This window comes from Callithrix jacchus, chromosome 11 (assembly GCF_049354715.1).
Source record: "Callithrix jacchus isolate 240 chromosome 11, calJac240_pri, whole genome shotgun sequence".
NCBI classification, from domain to species: Eukaryota; Metazoa; Chordata; class Mammalia; order Primates; family Cebidae; genus Callithrix; species Callithrix jacchus.
The window spans coordinates 41295565-41302660 of NC_133512.1; positions in this window are offsets into that span (position 1 = coordinate 41295565).

Genomic DNA, 7096 nt, shown 5'->3' on the forward strand with positions numbered 1-7096 from the left:
AAAGGAATTATATTATTTCAGCTATAAATGAAACACCTTCTAGACTCCCATCTGCATTTTTTCAATGTAAAACACTACACTGTATATAACATTTTAGAAACTGAAACACCAGTTAATTAAGCTCCTATGGAATCTATTTCTTTAAGTGAGAACTCAAGTCAAACATGTTAGGAATACTGCTCTATGGATATGAATGTAGAGAAATGCTGCTCTTTGTTGCTGGCCTCCTCCTTTTCACAGGAGAGAGTAATTCAGTAGTCATTGAACTAAACACATTCTCACTGTTTTAAAAAATGCTCCATGAATAATTATATTTTGATGATCATTACATTCTAGTACACAGCCCAGAAAATAGTTATTTTCCAAAATATAACATTGTTCAGCCAGACACATTCTTAGCAGCAACCAAGATTTTTTCCATTAAGTGATGGATTATTTGTAAATACGGTGCATGCAGAGTTTATTGCAGCTACATTTCTCTGGAGCAAATAAAGTCTGCCCTGTAGCAATCTTTCCCTTGAGGCTCTCTTCTAAGGCAGAGCTTCATGACATCTTTGACAGAATTTTCCATGGATAAAAAGGAGAATATAGTATGAGAAATGAGCATTGTCCTAAAGAGACAAATATTCCTCAGGAATAGGCTCATTTAAAATATTCTGTCTGCTTGGACTGTTACTGAGTAGAAAACTCCAGAGGATAGGAGATACAGGCTCACAAGAAAGAAAAGGGTTTCGCTTTTTGTGTTACATTTGCTTCTAGTTGTAGTAGAAAGTCATTGTGCCTTCCTGGAACAATATTTTATAGGATGTTGGTGACATTAGGTCTTCTGATAGTATTTGAATGACTGTCCTATAAACTTCCATCAAAAGTCAACCCCACATTTCCTGTTTATTCATTCACTCACTCATTTATTCATTCTACAAACATTGACCCTGTTACAAGAGATGAATTAGTTAATATCCCTGCCCTGGAAGATTTCAATCTCATCTTTATTCTTTTCCTGTAATCTCTCTTAGAAGCCCAACCAGGCTTTTAAGACATTAGGAGGGTAAGAAGCAGTCTCATCTTAGTCCCAACTTGTTAGATCCAACCACAAACCATGTATGTCAAGGTGGTGCTCAGTTTTAGTCACCTTCAGGAAGCAATTCTGAGAATTAGCACCATAGAGCTTAGGAAACGTTCATTGTTTTTGATGCTTCAGTAAAGTAAGCCTTAGAATTGAAAGTGAGTCATCTGTAACAATTCAGGTTTTACAGCCAGGGTGCCAGGTTGATCTCACCTCTAACCTATTAGCCATGTCTTCTGCTGCACTCAAGTTCAGGCTCTCTCCTTTCACTTAGACACTCAGAAACTTCAAACTTTAATGTGCACAGAGTCACCTGATGTTAAAAAAAATAAGAATTTCCGGACCCCACAGCTTATGAATTGAATCATAATCAAGGGTGGGGCCTAGTCATAGTCACTGGCTTTCTTGTTTGCTCCAGAGAAGTATGCACCCTAATGTTTGAAATCTAGATCTGGAGAGAACTGAGATGACCTCTTAACCCAGTCATGTTAATGTTTCATCCAATTTGTCTTAGATATCTTTGCTAAAATAATCAAAAGTCTCTGATGGCTATTTTTAGGGACTTCAAAAATGTAGATCTAGCCAAATTTTTTACTTATTGCCTACTCCTGACCTACCCAAACCCTGTGCTGAATTAGTTCATGCTTCTTAACTATCACGATAACCTTCCCACTCTAGCTTTGCTTATCATGTTTTCTTCTTGCCAATTTTGTAATCAGTCCAACCCAAATGCTCCCTCCTCCCTGAGACTTAGCCCAGTTCCCTCAAGGAGACACACTTTCTCTTTCCTTTGAGGTCGTCAGACCCTTTATTTTATGACGGTGGTCACATTTTACCTTACAGTTACATTTATATTTGTCATTCTCCTTCTAGATTGTAAAGTTCTAAAGTAAAGAAAATCATGTCTTGCTGTAATTGATAATGTGCTCAACTGAAAATCAGAACAATTAATGCTCTTTTCATCTTTGCTCTTAGTGGAAATCATCTGTATGTTCTGCTGCAATCAAAGACTAAACAGCAATTGTTCTACTCTCAGGTGAGTATACGTTAAGTATAAATTGTGCTTTTATCTATTCCAGTCATCTCATGATCAGGTATGTTGCCATTAATAGGATGTTTGTATTCCTGCTTTTATCCAGTATACTAAATATTGGTAGCTATACTCTATTACATATTTCTCGTTACGTTTTTTAAATGTATAATTCTTATGAAATCTTGATATATAGGAGAATTGTTAAAGGATTGGGAATAAGGGAATTTGTGTGTTAAAATCAGGCTGTTATAGTTTTAGAACATTGCTTGTAACATCTCTCAATGCAGACTGAAAAAACTCTATTCTTTAAAAATTAAGTAATTAGCTTTTTTTCTAATGAATTGGAGTTTAAAACCACCTTTTGTGTAAATATTGAATGAAAGCACTCTAGAAGTGATTGGTTAATGTAGGGGGAAATAAAGCAGATGACAGAATGAATTGACAGCCCAATATAGGAAAGAATTAGCCAGAAATTATAGATCAGAAACAGGAAACGTATTAGAAGAAAACCAAAAAGCAGTAAGAAATTGCTTAGAGGAACAAATCTCCACAAACCAATGTTTATAAATGACATTTTTAGTTCTGTGCTGTTGTTAAATGAAATATATTAGTCATAAGACTATTTCTCAAAATAACTGAGTTTTTCACTCTTGAATTTTCTTCACTATTCCATAAAATCTTAATAAATCTAAAAATTAATCAAAAGATATAGTTCAATAAATGGAAATTGTCAAGGAAATCATGTAAATGAGACTAAGCAGAGACATTTAAAAATAAATTGGAAAAGAAAAATAAAGTTACATTTAACTTGCTACATAACAATGTTGGACAATATTTTCTTGAGCTTCAAAGTATTTTTAAAATCAATAGCTATTATCATTCATTTATACTAGAGGTAGATAGTTGGGAATTTTGGCAACTAATGTCTCATAATGGCTTATTACTAACAGTTGCTTTCTTATAAAGTGAGACAAGAAATACAATAATATTAACAGCTCTTCTGCTCACAAGCAAGTTTCTAAGTTATTGAAGAAATCATGGCATTTGGCCCCTAAAGAAGACATCATTGGATGTGGACCATAAGATAAACACAAACATTTCTGTATTCTTTAAAAGATAAACACTGTGTACATGTGTTTGGATTTCTATTGCTTCTGTAACAAATTAGTATACCTGTTGTGCTTAAGACAATGAAAATTTATTATTTTTTAATTCTATACATGAGAAGTATTATGTGGGGCTCCCTGAACTAAAATTAAGATGTCCTGACAATACCATCTGCTGGCAAAGATACAAAGTGACAGGAACTCTCAATCGCTGCTAGCAGAAATACAAAATAATATGGCCACTTTGCAAGATAGTGTCAAGTTTCTTCAAAAATTTAACATGGTTTCACCATATAATCTAACAATAAAGTTCCTACTATTTCCCTAACTTAAGATTTGTATCCACACAAATACTTGCACATGAATTTCTACTGTCACTTTATTCTTAATTACAAAAAATGGGAAACAACACAAATGTCCTTCAAAAAGTAGACGGATAAACCAGAAGTGGTACAGCCACTCAGTAGGATACTATTCCGTGATTTTAAGAAACGAGCTATCAAGCTATGTTGAGGCATGTAAATCTGAAATACATACTGCTAAGTGAAAGAAACCAGTGTGCAAAGGCTACATATTATATAATTCTATTCATATGATATTATGGAAAAAGAAAAACTATAAAGATAATAGATCAGTGGTGCTAGGGACTAAAGAGTGGTTACATAGGTGAAACACAGGAGCTTTGGGGGGTGGATAAACCATCATATATGGAGCTACAATGATGGCCCTATGACACTACCCATAGAACTCTATAGCAGAAAAAAATAATCATTAAATATATGCATTTTTTTCAAGTAACTTAAGGAGTTTGGGATCACATGATCATGATCAAATGAAAATTATGACAGAAGACTCTAACTGAATTACAAATGTGTGGAACAGCCTCTTTCAAAGGAATGGGGGTAAAGTACTGACCTAATTAACCTTGGAAATAAGATGTGCAGGAATAAAGTTAAAAGACCGTTACACAAGCATTGTACTCTAGTTGATAAAGTTAGTTGGTAAAGCTGTTTTTCTTGCATGTCTGGGCAATAAATCTGAAACCACTATGTAAGTATGATAGAATTGAACAGTTCAGTAAAGTGAGTGGTGAGCAGTGGAATCCAAATTTGTCAATTATAGTATCTGAGGTTAGAAATAGGAAAGGGGAGGAGTGTGGAATGACCCATGTGGTGATGGATTAGAGCTGTAGGCATCTGTATGATCTCATTTTCTGATTAATGTAGACCAATATAGTGACACATAAAATATTTACATGTATATATCCTTAAGTTAGTGTACTATTATTTTCTTACTCTATTAGCTGAGGAGGCCTCAGAAGCAACAATTCCCCAGTAGCAATAAGCATATCTAACCCAGATCTTGGTTCCTAACACTGTTCACCAATAAAAGTAACCAGAATTTCCTGGAAAGAAGGAGTGACTGATTTCAGGAATAGAGCATAAAATATATAAGATAAGCCCAGGGCATTTTGTAGTGCCAGAAAGAAAAAAAGTCCTTAAAATAAACAAAACACATAGATAATGGTATGTCAAAGGGTCACAGGTGTCAACTGAAAGAACACACAGTGGCCAAAGCTAAAACAATTTGAGCAGAAAAATATAGTAACAAATGATAAACCAAAGTGTAAGTAAACACTCAGTCCATACACTGTAAATAATTGAGTAATAGAAGAGAACAGACAAGTTCCCATGTAGAAAAATTCCAGATAACTTGTATAGGTACTTTACATTCAAGAAGGCAGAACATAACTCCCCACTCCTTCCACGCAGGCTGTACATAGTGGTTTCCTTTTAAAGACTAGAACATGGAAAGATGAAAGAAGACTAACTTTGGAGGAAATGGACAGGTGATCTAAGGTAATATCAGCAGTGATAAGATAGGTCAATAGGATACACTCTCCTTGGTATGCAAGGAAAGACTGTTATCCACCCAAAAGCCCATAATCCCATTTTAGCCACAAGATTAAACATCAGACAGCTTCACTGGATGCAGGTTCTCAGCTTGTGCCATCTCAAGTACCACTCCTCTGGTCTTGCCTAATATTCTTTTTTTTTTTTCCCCCACAATGGCCAGACAGGCCCATTTTCAATTCTCCAAACACATTTGAGAATGGATTGTAATGTTGAACAAGAAGGATGAGAGATGACAGGAAAAAAAAACTATGTAACCAAGAACATTGCTTCTAAACATGTCCATGCTGACAGATCTGATGGGGTCAGACTCTTCATAGACATGCAGCTCACCTGTCTTCTCAGGAAGCCCTCAGAGGAGTTTCACTAGTGATGGGGCAAACCATAACTGCTACATATTGAGAATGGGAAATGGCTGAGAGCGTGTGGATTTCTCTTGAAGTCTGGTTTTCACCCTGGGATTGACGGAATGTAAACGTGTCTTGATTTTCTGTGTGCGCCGAAGAATACTTTCCCGAGAGTTCACTCAGCAGCTTTCTGTCTGTGAAAACCCAGAACAACTAAAAAAATGTCTCACAGACAAAGGGAATCAAGGAGAAGCGTTTCCTCCTTTCTTGGCTCCAGAAAATGTGGCCTAAGAGAGTTGTGCCAATAAGTCTTGTACATTTTGGTTTTCTTTTAGTAGCAGTGGCAGGAAAGATGTTGGTATATTCAGTTTATACTGCTGCTGTAACAGATTATCATAAGCGTGCTACTTAAAATGGCATGAGTTTATTATTTCACAGTTATGAAGGTTAGGAGTATAAAATCAGCTTCACCAGGCCAAAAGTCAAGGTGGTTAGCAAGCCTGGGTTCCTTCTAGAGGCTCTGTGAGTGATTCTATTTTCTTGCCTTTTCCAACCCATTCTAGAGGCTGCCTGCATTCCTTGGCTCGAGGCTGCCTTTCTCAGTCTTCGAAGCCATCAAGAGCAGGGCCCAACCATCTCAATGCTGCTTCCATGTCTGATTATCTTCATCTGGCAAACTTTCCTTGAAAGGACTCATATGATTAGATTTGGGCCTACCTGGATAAACCCAGCTACTCTCTCTACCTGTAGGTTCTTAACCTTAATGACATATGCAAAGTGCTTTGTGCCATGTAAGATAACATTCACAAATTCTGAGAATTACAACATGGTTATCATTGGGGGCTACTGTTTTGCTATCACACTGAAGCACTGTATATTTACATATCTGCAGTTACTCTCTGCTTATCACCTCCCATAGGCCTTTCAAACACATAATCTCCAAAAGCAAACTAGTTTTCTACCCTATGTGCTTCTTCCTTGTTTGCAGACATCTCCATCCAACAACCTAGTTTACAGATTGAGAACAGTTTTCTGTAATCCCTTGTTAGATTGGCAAATCTGCTCATTTTAAATTCCTAAATATCTTTCCTTTTTATCTTTAAAATAAATTTCATTGTATTAAAGTAGATGAAATAGTATTGAGATACATATATAGCAAAATGGTTATTATAGTTAAATAAATTAACATATCCATCACTTAACATAGTTACTCATTTTTTAATGTCTGTGGCAAGAACAGCCATAATCCCTCATTTAGCAAAAATCCTGAATGCCATACACTATTATTAACTATAGTCCTCATGTTATACATTAGATTTTTAGGCTTGCTCATCCTACATATCTCCTATTTGAATTCTTTGACCTGTATCTCCCCACTTCCTCCTTCTTACCCTGCCCTGGTAATGACTGTTTTATTCTCTGTCTGTATCATTGACCTTTTTTTCTCCATGTATAACTAAGATCATGCAGCATTTTTCTTTTCGTGTCTGGTTTCTTTCATTTAGTGTAATGTTTTCCAGGTACATTCATGTTATGGCAAATGGCAGGATCCCTTTAAAAGTTGGAATAATACTCCATTATGTATGTATATACACACACAGTTTCTTCATTCATTTGGTGACCCAGGTTGT